The sequence below is a fragment of the Grus americana genome, chromosome 17 (assembly GCF_028858705.1).
Source record: "Grus americana isolate bGruAme1 chromosome 17, bGruAme1.mat, whole genome shotgun sequence".
Lineage (NCBI taxonomy): Eukaryota > Metazoa > Chordata > Aves > Gruiformes > Gruidae > Grus > Grus americana.
In genome coordinates this window covers 15,939,853-15,958,238 of record NC_072868.1, presented here as the reverse complement: position 1 = coordinate 15,958,238, position 18,386 = coordinate 15,939,853, and the positions used below count along the sequence as shown (strand labels likewise).

General features: G+C 45.6%; 1 protein-coding gene and 1 long non-coding RNA gene across 4 annotated transcripts in view; one reads left to right on the top strand and one right to left on the bottom strand.

Moving 5' to 3' along the window:
• Nucleotides 1-18,386, top strand: part of TSHZ2 (teashirt zinc finger homeobox 2) — a 231,628-nt gene that overhangs the window by 202,641 nt on the left and 10,601 nt on the right. The gene's annotated exons all lie outside the window — the stretch shown is intronic.
• LOC129214254 (uncharacterized) lies at nucleotides 4,964-9,659 on the bottom strand. Its single transcript, XR_008579643.1, has 3 exons — nucleotides 9,549-9,659; nucleotides 5,805-5,894; nucleotides 4,964-5,030 (listed from the first exon to the last, which is right to left on the bottom strand). It is a non-coding gene; the product is annotated as an uncharacterized LOC129214254 (long non-coding RNA).

Sequence of the window (18,386 nt, the reverse complement as noted above, 5' to 3'; positions counted from 1 at the left end):
GCCTGCGACCGGCACCAGCAGCACGAGCCCCGCACACGAGCTCTTGCGATCTCTGCCAAAGTCCCATTCACCTTTGCAATATTTCTTTAGGTTTTTGGCTAAGCACAGCCAACAGCCAAAACTTTATTAACGCCCACCCTGTGCTGAGCCTGGTGCCAGCCTGCGGCGGCTTGGTGTGGTGGCAGCTCGCGGAGGCGAGGCGGCACGGCAATTGTCTATTGTCTCTCCTCCCGGGAAGCCTACTTAAAAGCGTAGGACATGTCCTCTGGCCTGATCACCAGGGTTACTTTTCTTTGCTACTTGGCAGCTGCAAAAATGAAACCCAGCTGTAAAAAATAAGAGCCTCGTCTCTGTTTGGCAAGGTCTCGCTGGAGTTGGAGAGTGTGTGTGTGTGCGTGCGCGCGTGTGTCTAGGCAGGACGAAAGCAGACTTGATTAGTGGTTTAGTCTGAACATGTGTTTGCCACCAATTATATTCTTATATATTCACAAGTGCTGAATGCCTGGGTAAAGTTAAGGTATAATGTGTGTGTGTCTGTGTTTAATAGGCTGCTGAAAATCAGGCTGTCACTCTCCAGCCCCAAAGTACGGCACACCGGCACAGCGCCGCGGTTGCTCTCGGCTAAGGAGCACCCTGCGAGTGTAGAGCAGGAGCAGAGCTCGGGAGCTGCTGGTTGCTAGAGATGCGCTCTGGTCATTTGGCAATGCCCAGCTTTCCATAATGCGTCTAAAACAATTCTGTGTGCAAAAGTCGCTTTTTGTAATTGCAAGGAGAGAAACTCAGCCACAAAGTGATGGATTTTGATTTTTTTTTCCCATTAGGATGATTTAGAATTGTACAATAAGCATCACTGCACGGCTGCTAGATAATGCATGTTATTAATTTGGCATATACTAATGCTCTATTTATGTAATATTTCATACACTTTGCAGAGCTTTATATTCAGAGAACAACTGTAGAAATAGTAGACATTCAGATCTGCTCCTGACATTTCATTTTTTCCTGAGGAAAAGAGTGGTAGCTCAGTGAATTCCTGAATCGCACAGAATGGGTTTCCCCATGTCTCCACAACCAGCCCTTCAGCCAGTCAGCTGGCCCCTAACAGCACGGGAGCAGCTGATAATCGAATCCTAACTCCTCGAAGCTAAACAAATGAGGACAAGTGATGTAACTAAAGTAGAGAGGTGCCTGGCTTATCATCCTCCTTAGAACCCGCACGGTGGCCTGCACAGGTCTCTCTTTTTGTGCCAGAGTTTTTCATTTCAGCCACTTAGTCTTGCAGGAAGGGCACCTACTCCTCTGTTTCTCAGGGCCCAGACACATCCTCCATCTGATGGACGTATCTGGTAACGGTATTAACTCCTGGAAGAAGTCTTAGGGGTTGAGGACTTGCCAGTCTGGACCTTGTTATGAAAATCCAGCATGTAAAGAGAGAGGAGTGGGAATCCTGCAGGGAAGAAGTTGGGAAATTGAAGCAGGTAAGAAAAAAATTGGCATTCACCCGAGAGTAAAACTACCAACAGAAGAGTGACCACTTTGGTGGAGTTCATTTGGGAAACAAATAGCTGAACTTGGGTTTCCACCTCCAGGAGAGTTTGTATAATTTACTCCATATTAGTACTCGGAAGATCAGTGATGGCTAGATCCAGCAGTGTATTCAGGAGAAACCCTAGCCCAAGGGTAGCAATGTAAAACGTGTCTCAAATGATAAATGAAAGCTCCCTGTGATTAGCTGGTGTTTGAGCTCCTTCTTGCCCTCCTACATTCGCTGCTTACCCCAGATTTCAGTACGTATGCTTTGTGCAGTCTCTCTACTACGCCCGTGTTGATGTGAAGTAGAAAAGGTTGTTGCTAAGTGACATGACAACTGCAAAGTGCTTTTCAATTTCTTTTTCTGTTTTCTACTCCCACCTTCCACACACATCCTGTATGGAGAGTTTGCTGCTGGGAACATCCCCGTCTAGCAGCGAACACTGTGTGACAAAGCTCCAGGTCGCACTTCTCACGGAAGTGGCACAGAAGCTACTGTTGCTGCCCCAATGCTTCTTTCAGTTGGAAACTTGGGATCGACCAGAGATCATTCCCATTTTCCTTTGCTCATGTGTAAATCTGGGCGATTCGGTGTCCAGTCTGAAATGGGTTTGGTGGCACCTTCCCCAGCCATGAACAGAAGTTCCTGCACTCTCGGTGCACAGCAAAGCTGTCAGCCCAAGTGGGGCACAGCACAGCCAGCTTCTGAGCTCTATACCTCAGCCCTGCAAACGAAACCTCGGACAACGGTTTGACACGGCTGCTCTTGCTGCTTTGTCTGCGCTGTGGCTACCTGTCACGGGCTGTAAAGCACCAGGTCCTGCTGTAGTGGAAGATTTCTGTTTACAGTTCCCTGCTGGTAGTCTAGGTCTCCATTGCTGAAGCCCTCCTCAAGTTATTTCATCTATTGGCTCCATGCAGGAAAGTAGTTTAATTAAATAAAAAAAAACAACCAAAAAAAAAACCCCAACAAAAAACCAAACCAAAAACTTCAAACAACTAGATTCTTTGAACTTTACCTCTTGCAGCAATCTTTATACTACTTACATCTCCCTGCATTGAGTCCCATTGGCCAAACCATATCCTTTTGTTTTGTGCCAATACAGTGACTGTAATGTTTGATGGGCCCCATCAGGACCCACCACAGTGAACCACAGCTTACCAAACAAACCACAGTAAAATGATAACAGTAAATAGCATTACAAACCTTGTGCATCTGTCTGTCCTGGGTCCTTCTCTATTCCGTATGTAGGTTAAGGCACAACTTCTTGCCATGCAGAATTGGTGAGTGAAAGACTGGCATTACGCCTGCGCTCTGTTCTTTACCACATTAAAAAGGTCGTAAAAGGATAGTCAGTTAAAAAATCCTGGTACTGAAGAGAGCATTCGCACTGAAATAAATTCCAAGCAAGAATATTTTTTTTTTTTTTCAGTTTGGGGGGAGGGGAGCTGCTAGAAAAAAAATGTGAGCTCAACTATTAGCTTTCCACTTGTAAAACTTCATATATCACTAAATATATTGCCCGTAGAGGACAGAAGCTGTTAAGACGGAAAAGAATTTTGAAGATGGATGAACGACAAAGACAAATGAAGATTTTTATTTTAGCAGAAGTTTCCAAGTGCTGTCTCTGGGTTGGGAGGGTACTGTTAATAAAGTACACTTGACATATAACTGTTCAAGTTCCTGAGAAACAGCTTTGCTTTAAAGTTTGGTAGAGGATCAAAAAGAGTGAATTCTCTGTTTTCCTCTATAAAAAAGAAAAAGAAAGCCCTGAAAAAGGATAGGTTTTTTTGGGAAACGGCATCTATGCCTTTTGTCTTTTCTTCTCTTTGTGGTCCAGAGACAGTGCGTTGACTGACTTCTTCAGAAAGGAGATCAGTGAAATTGTCAGTTGATTACTTCTCCTTGATTAGCATTTATAAGAGCCCTGTGATACATTATTTGCATTCCTATTTAGCCGTGATTTTTGTGGGGCAGCAATGATTAAACTTGTCACAGGGCCTGATTGACAGGGTCAGATCTTCACTTTCTACTCTTTTGAAATTAAAAACAAATGTGTCAGCTCCCTTCATGGGCCGCAGCGCTGTGAAGCTTGCTTGCCTTGTCATCGCAGATAGGTCAGGAATGTTTTAATTTTAGGGATGGATTCTGCTTGTCAAGCAGAGTGTGATGGCGTGTAGTTCTGGAGATGAGATGTGAAGGGTGTAAAACAAAGAATGGAAAGAACAAAGACAAAGACACTCACATTATTAGACAGATTTAATTAGTCTGAATGGATATTATGCTAGATGAAGCAGTGAGCTGTGAAATTAACCCTTGATTACGGATTGGTGGATCATGCTCATAAAGAGAATCAAACCTTGGTGAATGGGAAAGGGGTGCCGTCCTACCCTCGCAGCCTTCATCCCCACGACCCCTTCCCGAGTCCAAGAGGGGTGAAAATCTTTGAAGGAAAAGCTGTCGTTGGTGGCATTGGGGACGTTAGGGCAGGCTCTCTCTTTTTCGCGATGTCTGAAGCTGGCCCGTCCAAAGAGCTGACACCAGGCAGGTTACACGGAGGCAGATTTTCGCCTGAAGGATGGTGAGTAGCGGCTCCCACCCGGCGCAGCCCAAACCCCGCGGGCGAAGAGGTGCACGGGCAGCACGGAGCCCAGGTCCTCTCTGATGATGTATCCCCACCTCGCTCCTGCCTCCCTTCCCACCACTACCAAGTAGGTTGGATATTTCTGCTTGGAAACATATTTTGTTATGACAAGCTGTGATTTACTACGATATTACTCACCCCTAAGTGAGGGTTTAGGCTTCAGAAAGGCTGGTCTATACAGCCGCCGATACGCAAGTGCCGTAACGTCCCAAATACCGAGATAGCGTGGGAGATTCGGGTAATGACAATGGAGAGGGTGCTGGGTTCTGCTGCATCCGATGCTGCACTGAAGAGGCACTTCAGCCTTTTGTGTGCTTCTCATCAGCATTCCCCAAAGCACTGTATCAAGAACTACTCCTTCTAATTAGCACTACTGCAACGGAAGAAAACAAATAGAAAATACAGTGTTACTCTCTTGTTAGTTCCTTGTCATTTCTTCCAAGTTGTTCAACTAATGGAGTAATCCGCCTTTATGTTAAAGAAGAGAAAAACAAAAAGCCAAAGGGCATTAGGCGCACTGATCTACCAATAGGTGTGAGGCCCTTGCTTCCCGCTGGCACATTTGAAATGCTTAGTGTCGGTGCAAATTTGCACGCTGGAGACTGTCAGATTAAAAAGGAGTGAGACATGAAAACAAGTTGGGTGAGAGACTGCCTAGAAATGGTGGCTGATAACTTTCTGAACGGCAGTCTTACCTCTTCAGTCGTGTTGAGCCTCTATAGGTACCACGCTGCACGGCATTACTTCTCATACCATTCTTAAATGTGATTTCAAAAATTCTCATTTTTGCTGAACATATAGTAGCATTTAAGTGGTCTCTGTATGTGGAGTGAAAGGAACCCTTTGATGAAAGACCTACAGAAGATTAATGAAAGTCATTATCTTTATATGATAGGAGAGAGTTACTATCCACAGGAAGAAAGGAATTTCTGCCTGCACGTCTTTTCTCCCCTGGTTTCCTCATGTCTTTTTGTACCCCGAAAGAGAAGAGGCAGCATGAGAAGGTGATGAGGGAACAGGACATGACATGAATCCCATTGCTGAGTCTACTACTGAATTTCTGTTGGTGTTAGAACAAGTCACTTTGCCATTCTCCAGATGAAAACGATTATTTGAGGACAAAAGACTAGTACTTATCATTAAACCTGAAGACACAGACTAGTTCTTAGGGAGAAAAGCCTTGTCATTGAGCTGGTGTTTATGCGAGCAGTCACACATTAGTGTTACCGCTTTCAGGGGCCTCTCATCAAAGTCTTTATTATTACAAACCTATTGAGCCGTATCCTCAGCTGCCGTGAATCAACAGAACTCTCCTGAAATTAATGATGCTACACGGGTTTACATCAGCTGAGAATCCGGCTCTTCCTTTCTAGCTGTTTATGTGTTATTCAGCTAAATTATTCCAGTATAGGCCATGCAAAACACTCTGCTCTTCCGAGAAGGATCTGCTCTCCAGACCCAGCGTCGGCCCCTTGGGGCAGGACCCTTGATCCGGGTCTTCCCAGTCCCTGGTCTGGAAGGGCAAGCGGGTCATAGAATAATTTAATTAAACAGTTTTAATGTAATTATTTGATTCAATAGTTCCTTGCAAGCTCTGCTGCCTTCAGCATGAGGCAGTGCCTTGGTTACCTGGTGCAGGGCAGACGTGCTCGTGCAGGCGCGGGGTACGGCGGGGCTGTGCAGGAGCGCTCGGACACGCTGCCGGGAGAGACTCTTGGCCTGTTTGTTAAAAGAGACCAAAGCAAATGCAACCAGCGGAAAAGCAGTTGCTAACAGAAGGGAGCTCTCTGTATCTTCTGTCTCCGTATTTATCAGAAATGTAGGTGAGGTTTTGGGTTTCTTTGTTTTGCACTTGCCACGGTTCTCGCTCTGGGCACTGAGCCTTGTAGCTTGTAGAATCTTAACATGGCTGATTTTGTCATCGTGGTGCTCCTCCCGCTCACTTTGCAGAGAGAGAGGCTTCAGCTAGTGCATTCAGCTTCAATACGGAGCATCAGCAGACAAAAGGTATCCAAAGGAGAGGTTTGGACAGAACGGTTCAATGCAGCAAATGTTGAGTAAATGCTCGAGACAGCCCTGTACCATTGCATAGGATCCTTCAGTGAGGAAAAATAAGCACTTGTGTACAGAATACAATGCACGCTTGCTTGGATGTTCCGTTTTATATTACCGTCCTGCTGTTCCTGAGCAGAGCTAAAGAACTGGTGCTCAGAGCACCGGCCCCATTTGCAGGGGTATTTCTGCCTCACTGGTACGGCTCTACAAAGAGAGTAACTCTGTTTACAGCAGGGATTTACCACCGGTGTAAAACAGATGTGAGCACAGCGGACTCGCGCTCTTCACCCAAAGTGGCAGCTCAAAATCACTGCGTTTCTGCCGACCAGGTACAGCATATATTTTCTAATTATATATGCAAGATCCTCGCTCACCTGAGGTTCAAGTTTGCAGCGCCGCTTCTCATCACTCACTCAGTTCAAAGAGCCGGAGCGGTTACGTGCCCCCCACCCTTCCTTGATTTTTCAGACTGAATTGTTTCAGTGGTAGCTCGGTGTGTCAGCTTGTAAGTCTATAAAACAGTTTTCTACCAGCTGGAAATCCAACATGCTACATGAATACATAACAGTGCCTAACCAAGAAGGTTTGTAATTCAGTAATTAGCTGTAATTAATGAACACAAAGTGAAGACTCATTTACAGTTTAAATTATCACATTAGCTCCTGTCACCCTCTATGTACACAAAACAGCAGGAATTCAATTATTTTTATTCTTCAAAGCTAATTTAAAATTTAAGGAATGCCATTACATGAAATAATAGGTAGGAAATGTAATAGAAATTGCTGAGAACAGTTGGCCATCCTTAGAATGGGAGGAAAAAAATGCTATCAGTGATGATTTGAAAATGTTGTTTCATCTGTGAACAGATGAAGGATTGAAATCTACGCTCTTTTCAGTGTATTTAAAAAGAAAACGAGTTTGGTGGTTGCTAAGTCTTTGTGCAGGAAGAGCCATTGTGCATAATTGCAAAAGCAGTTGATACTGATAATGCTGTTGATAGTAACACGATGACAGCATGGAAATGCTCACACCATTATCTTTAATGGGGCTGAGTCGATTGCAACAGCATCGAGCCCCTGTAATATTCACCAATCTTAGTTGTGAAACTTCAGCCTAGCAGGCCTTAAGTAATTGTCACTTTGCAATCTGCCTATAGTTTGTGTGTGTACGTACGTCTATGTAAAACGCTTTCATTGTGCTTTTAAACCCACCATGATGCTTCTCTCTGCAGCTGCCACGGATTTTTTTTTTTTTCCTCAAACAGTTCAATAACAAGAGAATTCCAAACCCATCTGATGCCGCTTCTGTAGCTCCCACATATCCGCATTACAGCCTTTATTTTTTTTGTTCTTTATTTCTTATTCAGTTGCCTTTTCATTTTAAATAGGCCACTGGAAGCTACACCGTCTAATTTTTCATAGGTGATCGACTGCTGAGTTGTGGGTTTACGTAGACAGAGGGAAGGTAGCGATAAGCCAAAGAGAGAGGATTCTATTAGGGAAATGCAGCAGTAATTAATGAATCCTGCCAGTAATTGGGAAGGTGTAAGCCTCTGTAATATCGTAATGATAGTCATCCGTTCTGTGCATCCCCCATCACTCCGAACGATCCCTCATCGTCTCTGTGATCTCAGACACTTAGCCATGCAAATCTTCCTGACAGGACTCTACGTCTTTGTCTCCCTAATTGGACAGTATAGAGTTGTTTATGGATATTGCAGACATTTAGACCTCAGTTGGAGGTTGTTCAAAAATCGTTAGCAAAGTTGCCTTAACAGCATTGTCAAATATTTATTCCCCTGTTTCAATATCTGTTTTTAACCCAGGCATGGTTTGCCATAGAATTAACATTTTGGACACACACGGACTTGTTCCAGGCTCCGTTTGAGATTGCTGTTAAGCCATTTTCCTACAGAAAAAGAGAACAGCAACAAAAAAAATCTACCATAAGTCCTCATTTCTCGAGGATAAAACATGAGATTGTAGGGCAAATATGCTGCCTTTTAATGCCATTTCCATGGGGAAATATTAAGAATGCTGACAAAGGCAGTTCCACTTACAAAAATTACAGGAAGCTTATGGGGCAAAAATTCCAGTTTAGTGTAAGCCAAAATAAATGGGGAATAATCCCATTCACTATACCACTTCAAGTGAGAGCAGATTAAGAGTCTGTATCATATATATTAGAAAAACTATCTTTTTCCTTGGTCGAGACTTGGGGGGTTTAATTCTTGTATATAAACGTCTATTGGTAGTAGGTGAAAAGTAAGATACAATAAATGCATCTAATGTTGTGCTTTACCAGAACAGATTTTTTTTTTTTTAGAAACTTGATATTTGGGAGATTTTGCATTTTTGTGCATAATGCATTTATTGTGTATGGATTGGGGATTTTCTGAGTGCAAGGGAAAGTCTTGCAGAGACCCAGACCATGAACGCAAGAAGCAAAGTTGAGTTTAAGAGAGCACGCTGGAAATCAAAGAGAGCGGCCGGTAGAGCCACAAATACTTGGGATTTGGAGTGTCGGGGAGGGAGATCAGATGGATCAGGCGACTGAATTTACAGTCCCATGGTCATATGCCATTTTACTCAGCCAAGCTGTCCCACAAATCAAGGGGATTGTTTGCCTCGGTAAAAGACGACCAGGTCTCTCTTTTTTGTAACTACGGAATAAAGCCCCATAGATACTAACGTCCATTGCCCTCTTGTCAAGGGCTCCTTGTTCGAGCAAAGGTAAACACTAACATACTTTATATTTTTGATAAAAGATCGATATTCAACTGGAATAAAACCAGAAAAAATATACGCAAGAATTTGTCTAAAATAATAATTTGGCAGGTTTTTTTAACCCAACTCTATTTCCTTTACACAAATATAGGGTGCGAAAACTTCTGTTCGTGGGAATGTTTCTAGGAAGAATTTCTGAAAGTATTAATTTGCGTCTGTCTGGCAACTATCTTGAAAGCTGTTTGTAGTTTTGGAAATTATTCAGCCAGGGAGCAGTAGAAATGACACGTTATAGAGCTGATTAATATAGTAAATAGCAAATTACTGAAGGGGGAATAATCAAAGCCATAGTTGCAGCAAATATTTACCTTATCTGATTTCTCTCGGGTTATCCCAGAGATTTAGGTACCTCCCACAATCAAACCCAAAAGATAAAGAAAACAAATTAAAGTAAAACTATTTGTAACACAAGGGAAGGAATAGACAGGGTTTTTTTTCTTTTGGGTGAAAAATTTCTGCATATGTGTTACAATTCTTTATTTTAGCAAGCTCCCGTCTTTTCAGTTAGTGGGTCTTTTCATAATAAACTTACTGTTCTCATAAGGCGCTACCGATGTCATCTGTAAACCCGTCAGCTTTCTCCCCCTCCCGAAACTGCTGATGAAAAAGTTGTGAACTACAGCACACAGAAAAAAAATCCATCTCTTGAAGGTCAGAGAAGGCGGTGAACAGCCTGAATATACAGCCGCATATACAGCCGAATATACAGCCGCGTATACAGCCGCATATACAGCCGGATATACAGCCGCGTATACAGCCACATCCACCCGCGAGGCCCGTCCTGTTCGAGCTCACATCCCCGGGACCGTTGCAGGGTCAGGGGCTGACGCAGGGATGGCCCAGCTCCCGGATATCCCTCCAGCTGAGCACGAAGCCTGTTCCTCCAGCCCTCGCTGGGCCCCGGCCACGGGGAAGGGCAGAGAGGGAGCAGCCCTGGGTGCCCACCGGTGCTGGCTCAGCCTCCCCCGCATCTCCGGGCTGATGCCACCAGCTTCCCCTCCCCTCGCGCTCCCGGTCCAGGGGGGGAGAGCACTGTGGGACGGGATCGGGCTCTCTCCTCCCTGCGGCAGACAAAGCAAATTGGCTCTAGATGTGCCTGCTAGAACCTTCTCCTCCAGAAAATGAATGTATTGGCATTCAGGTTTTTTATACACGCGCATACATATATACATATATATATCTCTAAAATCCCAGCTTTAGAAACTTACGTTGGTGCAGCAGTCTGTGACACTGAATACAAGCTACTGTGCAAAGCAATTGCCAAATGTTTACATAAACACATAAATAAGACAAATAAATTTATTTTCATTATTCATATTTTCTGCTCTTTCTTTTCCTTTTTATTTATGCTTTAAACAACAGTTACTGTAAATATTATGATAACAAAACGCCTGCAGTGGACAGAAAGATGATCAAAAAGCCCTGATATAGAGCAATTCATGTTTCTTCTTTACAATCACTAACGAATCTTAACTTGAACCATGTTATGTTCCCATGTGAGTGATAAGCAATGATTTATTATGAAGTGTCACGAAATCGGAATGCCATACAGTGAGACATGAGCTAGTGGAAAATGTGTTCCCTGTTTCCCAGCCTCATTACTCAAAGATGCACTGTCCCTTTCTCCAAGTCTAATTTACCTGGCTTTTCGAGGCACTCTGATAGCAAAGGAAACAGCACTGGGAATGAAAAACCGGATCCGGGCCGTGCCGTTCGCCTACCAGCACCGCTAAACACGTTGCGACGGCCGGGAAAAGGGGCCTGCCTGGGAATTCAGAGCTATTGCTGTACCAAACATTTGCAACCCTAATGATGCTACCCCCGAAAGCAATTGCTTGGGATTACAGCAGCCGTTGCCTCATCAGGACTGTCAGTGCATGAAGAGGAAATAAAGCAGGCAGCGCGGAGGAGACAAACGGAGAAGTTTTCTTTATGCGTTAGAGTTTCTTCTACTCTCTAATGATTCCCTTCTCCCCGTGATCCTAATTCAAGTAACTGGCATGTGATATATTTTGCAGATAAATCAGCAGCAGAAGAGCATGTGCAGTTCTGGCACCGCCGAGTAGATGATTTACTTGTAGCTCGCACTGAGCACACTGGCTTGGTTTTTAAGGTGGGAAATTGCGTTTTAAGTGCTTCCTCACAAAGAAAGGAGAAACCAGCACCCTGTACACTCATTCACGTGAGCAGCCCTCCTCTCCTCCCAATTAATGCTTTCTGCAAAAGGTAACCCGGACAGGCATAGTCTTGGCTTTTAAGCAGTTTTCCGGATGTGTCTGTAAAGGCCCTGGTCCTCAAAGCACTCTGTCAAAACAGCGATGGAAGTCGGTGCGTCTGCCCGAGGATCAGGATTTGAGTGGGTTTCCATTCTATAGCAGAAAGGAGAAGTGGAAGCGTGAGCCTTCCCGAGGAGGTATGGCTTGGGTGGTCTGGGCACGTCAGAAACACGTCCTGACACCTGGAATGATGAACCGTATTGTTCTGGAAAGGCAAAGCCTCTACCCATTAAAAAAAAAAAAAAAATCTTTTTATCCAAAACCATAGATTTAGTCACACCAGATTTGTTAAAAATTTACCAGCAGTAGCAGTTTCTGTTTCAAAACATGATCCCATTCTACCACGACAAAATGTGATAGAAGACCAGAAAGTTAAACTGAACAGAAGAAACTTGAGAACAAATTTATGTCCTGCAAATTCTTTCACATGAAAAAGAAAAAAAAAAATCCTATCTAGGCATGTTACAACTAGTTCAGTCTGTCTTAAGGCAATAGGAGCTGTTGTTTTTCTTGCAGAAAATGTGGAAATCATCAGAAGAAAATTAACCAGAACTCATCCTTGTCTGAAAGGCTGAGAGACTCACAAATTTCAAAAATCTTTTTTCTATAGAAAAGCTTTATACAGAATCTTTGTGAAGTACAATCCAGAGAGGAGTTGTCTCACAGCACTGACAATGTCTGCTGTTCCAGAGGAGACGGTGTGTGATGTACCATCCTGAAATATTGTCAGCAAGCCTGGAAATATGAAGGCACTTTCATAGCAAGGCAGGGATGAAAGGAAAGAGGTTTGGGTTTGCTTTCTTCTTTTGCTTTGTTTCTTAGTCCTAATAAAACGTACCAGTGTGCTCTTAGCTTCTCCCCTCCCATTCTGTTCAAGGGAGAAAGGGAACGTAGCTCTCCTGCGGAAGAGTTGCGGTGTTCCGGAGAGAGGGAAGAGGTACCCCTTCCTTCCCGGAGGCGTTGGCTTCAGCCAGGGACAACTTTTGTGTAATACCAAGACAGCTCGGAGCGCAGAGATGGGAGCGGCACCTCCCTGCTCCCGCCTGTCCTTCGCCCTCTCGCAGCGAATCTCGATGTTTGATGGCTGGCAGAAACCCACCCCCAACAGCCTCCGCTTTGATGAGTACGAAATTCTCTTCAGAAGTGAAAAAATGTGGGGTTTAACCTAACCGGGAATAACATCACAAGGGAAAAAAGGAGGCGGTTGAGGGATTATGCAGCAGTTGAGTAAACACTTGCGGATGACAAATTGGCCTTTTTAAGCACCTAAATGATTGGGGAAATCTAGCTTTGAGTGACCCGCCAGTACACCCTGACATCCCTCCGGGTAAACCTGGGACTTGAACCCGCCGCCAGCGTCCAGGCGGTTGAACCATAATTGCTTTGTCTTATCTGCTCTAAATTCACTTTTTCAAGGTGTGCTACAAAAGCTGTTCCTCTTCTAGGATCTGTACAGGTGGCATTTTAAAATGTAGCAAGCACCCAATTCTGCAGAACCTGCTTGTCACAGAAAATGACACAGTTTGCATGTGACCTGTAATGACAGTTGCTAGTTGAAAAGAAACCAGAAATTCAGCTATATCTTCCACACTTTGGTTGCAGCTGCCATCAACTAAATCTCTCTCCAAGGGCAGATGGTGCCCTGTACAATGAACAATTTAATCTTTAGCAAATAGAGAAACTTTGCCAAAAACCCACTTTTTTTTTTTTCTTTTCTCCAAGAATAGGCTGTCAATAACATGTGCTCTGAAATACATTGTGATTTGATGACTATACTTTATTTATAGGAAAAAACAAAAATTAAATGTTCCTTCTCATTTTTTATTCTTTACAAGCCTGTGATCCTTCCAGGTACCCCTGTACCGGGCTTGTCTGTGTGCAGAAGCGATTCGGAGGGACCAGTTCGGTGCCGGGACACGACTGTGTGCCTGTTAGGTGTTGTGAGTGCTCCTTGCTACCGCGCTGGCGTGTACCCTGTGTCGCCTCGAGGCCCAGGCTGAGATCCGGGGTGCAACCTTGGCCCTTCTCGGCACAAGTGGCACAGACCCCGCTCTCTCCACCAGCGCAGGATTTCATCGCATCTCTCCGAAGACGTGGGGAGCTGCAGCCCCCAATGTTTTTCATCTGATTGCATCTATCAGCAAAACAGCCGGGCGGTGAAATGATTTGCCTAAAGCTATGCACACCAGAGCTCTGGAGGTGGGAACGGGGTTTTAGCACCCAGCCCGCTCGTCCCTTCCTCTGCCGGCTACCTCCGACGGCAGCGAGCACGCCTTGCCCCTGGCAGCACCGCGGGCTGCCCCTCCTGCACCCTCCCTGCACCCCGGGCCGCTGCCTTAGCTGCCTGGGCCCGTGCAAAGTCCTGCATTGCCAAACTATCCAGGGGAAAAAAAAAAAAAAAATATTCTTGCTGATTTTTCTCAGCCTAAATAGCCCCCTGATCCATGGACCGCCCAGTCGGCGCTGGTCGCACGCAGAGGGAGGAATGGGGCTGCCCCCCTCCACCCTCACCGCGCCTCTCCTTTCCCCCTCTCTTCTGGGGAACGTGTCTCATCGTTCTTGCTTTTAAAATGCTCCCGGATCCTTTTCCCGTCATTCGCAGCAGAAACCGCCTGCCCTCTGGGGAGCTGCTCAGGCTAACAGATGTCAGCGCTGTCGCCAGCCGTGTTGTTCAGGTGGATTTGGAGGATCTAGCGGTATTTGTTCAGGGATGTCTACTCACCTGAGTAGCTGGGCACTGCTGCACGCGTTCGGTAGCTCTGACTGGGCTTTTTGTCTAGAAATACATATATACACGTCCATATCAATATAGATAGATATTTGCACATAAAATATAATGTATATGCAGGTGAATTTTTGCATCTGTCTCTTAGGTCTCAGGTGACACGACTGGTCCACACACGCCTGCGCAGGCATGTCCCTAAAATGTCAGCGTTGCTGCATCCGCGCAGCCCCGCCGCGGGGTTCGTGCTCGCAGCCCCCAGCAGCGCCGGCTCCCTCTGGTCACTGCGCTGTGCACCGTACATACATACATACATACATACATACCTATGCTTAAGAGTTTTGCTGCACCGGGGCTGCAGCTAAAAATCTGTCGTACAGAACTGTATGCACAGATAGCAGAAGTTTCTGAAAGCAAGCAGCTCAAAAAGTGAAAGGTTTTGGGGTTGGTTTTTTTGGCAGATTTCAAGGAGATTCTCCTTTTATACCCCAAAACTGTTGGGCTGGGCCAGCTGAGGTAAATCGGCATAACTTCCCTGACTCCTGCCGATAAGGTGCTCTGCTGCAGAGACGCGCTGTGACGATCTCGCTGCTGGAATCCAGAGGTCTTTTATCTGGCCTTGGCCTTTCCCCTTAGCAAAGTATCGTCAACAAAGAGTTTTCTGAGATAAATGCAACTTAATGACTTCAAGTTTTTATTAAATATAGTTTCTATCATCCCAGGCAATGAGACCTCCAAATTCCTCCACCTGGGTGTTTCCGCAGTCAGACAACTTTGTCTTTAGGCAGACACACCCCAGGAACATCTGAGCTGGAGCCCACGTTTCTTTTCCATTGTCTTGTCCCGCATTCTCATACGCTTAGATCACGGGACAGAAATGTGTTTTACTTTTACGATAAAGGAGACCTTTTTCCACACTCCCCTCCCCGTGTGGCTGCTGGCTCTGGTTGAATACACAAAGTTGGGTGCCTTCTGCAGGGACACGAAAGGCTCAGGGACCTGCGGGTGACCGTGGTGGTTGTGTTGGGGTGACGCTGGTGGTTGTGCTGGGGTGACCATGCTGGGTTGTGCTGGGGTGACCATGCTGGGTTGTGCTGGGGTGACCATGCTGGTGGTTGTGTTGGGGTGACCGTGGTGGTTGTGTTGGGATGACCGTGGTGGGTTGTGCTGGGGCGTCCTCCCCTTGGTGCTCTGCTGCTGGGCAGCAGCTGACTGCGACGTCTGTGCAGCTTCTTGGCACGAGACCCTTCAGTGTGAAGAGCTTTGGGGACCTTTTCCTGCTGGCATCCTGTGGAGCCTCTGCGTGTGTTCGGGTGGGTGCTGCACCCTCAGCAAGAGCAAAGAAGAGGTGAAAGTATTAGTTTTCATTAGGGTGAGTCTTAACTCTCCCAAAATGCCTTCCCACCCTACTAGAGTGTGTTTTCTGAAACAAATATGTTCTATTTATTTATTTAATGTGCTGTTAAATGACCTTCTGGAAAGCTATTCCTGCCGCAAGGCTTTAAAATGGATGGGCAGGCATAACTTAAGAGAGCATGCTCCTTACAATCAGGATGAATCATTTGAGTAGTTACTGTTTAGATTGATATAATTTTAGTTATAATTATGGGTAATGAGAAAGCATTTAGAGTCTGTAATATTGTAATTCATGGTGAGAAGAGTCCTAAATGAAATAAAATATATCCAGATTTGCTTTTTCTCCCTATCCAGGTATTATGCACGTAAGCATGATTCTTTAAGGAACAGATTTTCTGCTGCCGTAAAAATCTAGCAAAAGTAGGTCAAAAATGACATCTAGAGATAACATGTTTGGTAACCACAAAGGGACTGTCTGTGTCTTTCTATGTGGCCTTTTCAGAGTCCTGCAATTTATTACTATAGGTACAGCTGCAGCATGAAAAGGTTTTGAGCCATAGACTCCCGTGGACTTTGGTGGGTGGATCACAGATACATATTGTCATTTTTATTATCCCATTACACTAATAGAAGATGATAAAATTATATTAGCAAAGATATGGAAATAAAAAAACCAAAAACCATTATGAACACATGAACCTGCTGTCATCTGCCTAGCTCTGGAGTACCACCACACCTCAGGCCATGGACTGAAGTGGTCGGTGTTCCCCTGCAGAACCCAAAACCAAGCAGTGACAGCAATCCCCAAGCGAAGGACTCGAAACGCACCCCATGAGCCGACAGCCCATGTCCTACGCCCCAGGCAGCTGCGCCCTTCGGTCAGTGTGGCTTTTGGCCGTGGAGAAAAGGGAAAAAGGAGACTAGAGGGAGCAAACGAAAGCACGGGATTTGGCACGTGTGTGCACATGTGCGCGTGAAAGAAAGCGTGAGCTCAGGGAGCTGTGCGGGGGCTGAGGAGCAGGGCTGAGCAGCGCTGGTGCCAGCCCGCCGAGGCCGGACACACGCGCGATTAGCCGTTGACACGCAGTTGACGGTTGTCTCAGGTTGCAGACATGTTCCAGAGTTCCTATTTCAAAGGTTTCACAGCTGTGTTTTTACAGGGAGATTTGAATAAGGAGAGGGAAGCTGTGCCGTAGACGTGGAGTGGGGAGGTGACTGTTAGAAGGAATCCTGAGTCCTGACACATCCGCATTAAAATAGATACAACTGTTTACATCTGTCGATGGCTCGATAATTGATGTTAAATAAAAGCAAAGCTTCAGTATCTGCAACTGATATTTCACATATGCCATATAAGACATCAGCACAATGAACACCCTAAACCGTAATTCCATAACACAATTTAAATGACAGAGTTTTCTTTATGGTACAGGTTGAACTACGTTTCAGCAAATGCCCAGGAAGCAACAAACTTTGCCCATCAAGTGCTGCTTGACGCCCGAGCTGCTATGCCCTAGACCGCAGGTGGCAAGCTCTCCACATACTCCCTGAATCTCTTACAGACTTGATAATGAAATACATAAACTATGAGCCTTATTGATCAGGGCTCACACTAATTAATTTCTCAAAGTCCTGTCCCAGCCTGCAGTGATATCAATACAAAAAAAAAAAAAAAAAAAAAGAGAAGCAAGAATGGAGACTTTGGTTGGCCAAAAGACCTAGAGGTGAAGTACTTACCCATTGAAATCAATGCCAAGTCCCAATTGATTTTAGTCCTGCATGGATGTTGCCATTAGTCAGGTTATACTGAGCCTTAAAGTTTGTACAATTGTCCCAAATGGCTTTTACAGCAGTGCTAAACCAAAACTGCCTGCACACACCACACAGCGGCACAGAGAATCCCCTCCAGCTACCGGGCTCCGTGGTCCATCTTACCTTTCCTCTGGCAGCAAAAGCAGGTGAAGAGGTTTCCACCCTTCCCCGCTGGCTGTGCAGTCCCAGCCCTGCTCTGGGGAACTCCTCCTGGAAGTGTTCGTGTGGCCCCTGGCGAGACGCACCAGGGATGGAGCCGGCGTTTGGCTGGGGTGGTGCAGACCCACGGACGGTTGCAGGGACGCGGCCAAGGATTGTATCATACAATGGGGTGGAAATGAGAGGAAGGGGTGAGAGCTTCTGAAGCGGGTTTGTTGCCAGAAGAGTTTCTCGTGGACCTACACGTTGACCTGAAGAGCTTTGCCAAGGGTTACCTATGTCCTTACTGTTGCTCTGCACATGCTCCCCTTGTGATGTGGGAGCAACCAGGAATATTACTAAGCTGATTTTTATGGCTGGTCTAATACAGAAATCTAAGGACCTTCCTCACAACGAATAAAAAAAGAAAAGGAGGCAGGAGTCTGGCTTTTCAGTTTTCCAATCCCAGCCCTTGATGAATATTTCCCACTGGCAGGGAACCAGTCCTCTGCAGTTACTTTGCTTCAAACCAAGACTCTTTCCCAGATTTAGCACTTTCAGTAATACCACGTGCTGCTTAATTGTCCTAACGACATTCTGGAGGCAGAGTTGAGTTAATCAAGAGTTATCGCTCCTGCACTCAGCTGTTTCACCACTGCCCCTCGTGTCGGCCTGTGCGGGACCAGCCCATAGCGTCTGCGTCCTGCACCCATGACTCTGGTAGATGCTCTGCAAGTCAGAGCTGCTACAGAGCTTGGCGTGATCCAAGGCAGGACTTACGTGGCATGCCACAGGTAGCTTTCCATCCTGGTGAGGGCTGCAAAAATCTATTAGAAAAGGTAAAGTGAAATGCCTGTGCCATCTCCACACCTGGACCATTTGCAGAGGGCCATTCTGCAGCTGAGAAGGTGGCCGCAGAAGCAGAGCCAGCTCGTGGCATCACTGTGTTTCAGCTCCAGGCGTTCCAACAGCAAGGCTTCTGGATTTCTTTACAACTTGAACAAGGTGTAAACTGACACAGCTTCGTCCTTTTGCAGTGAAAAATAATCGCTTTGCAAAGTGTGAA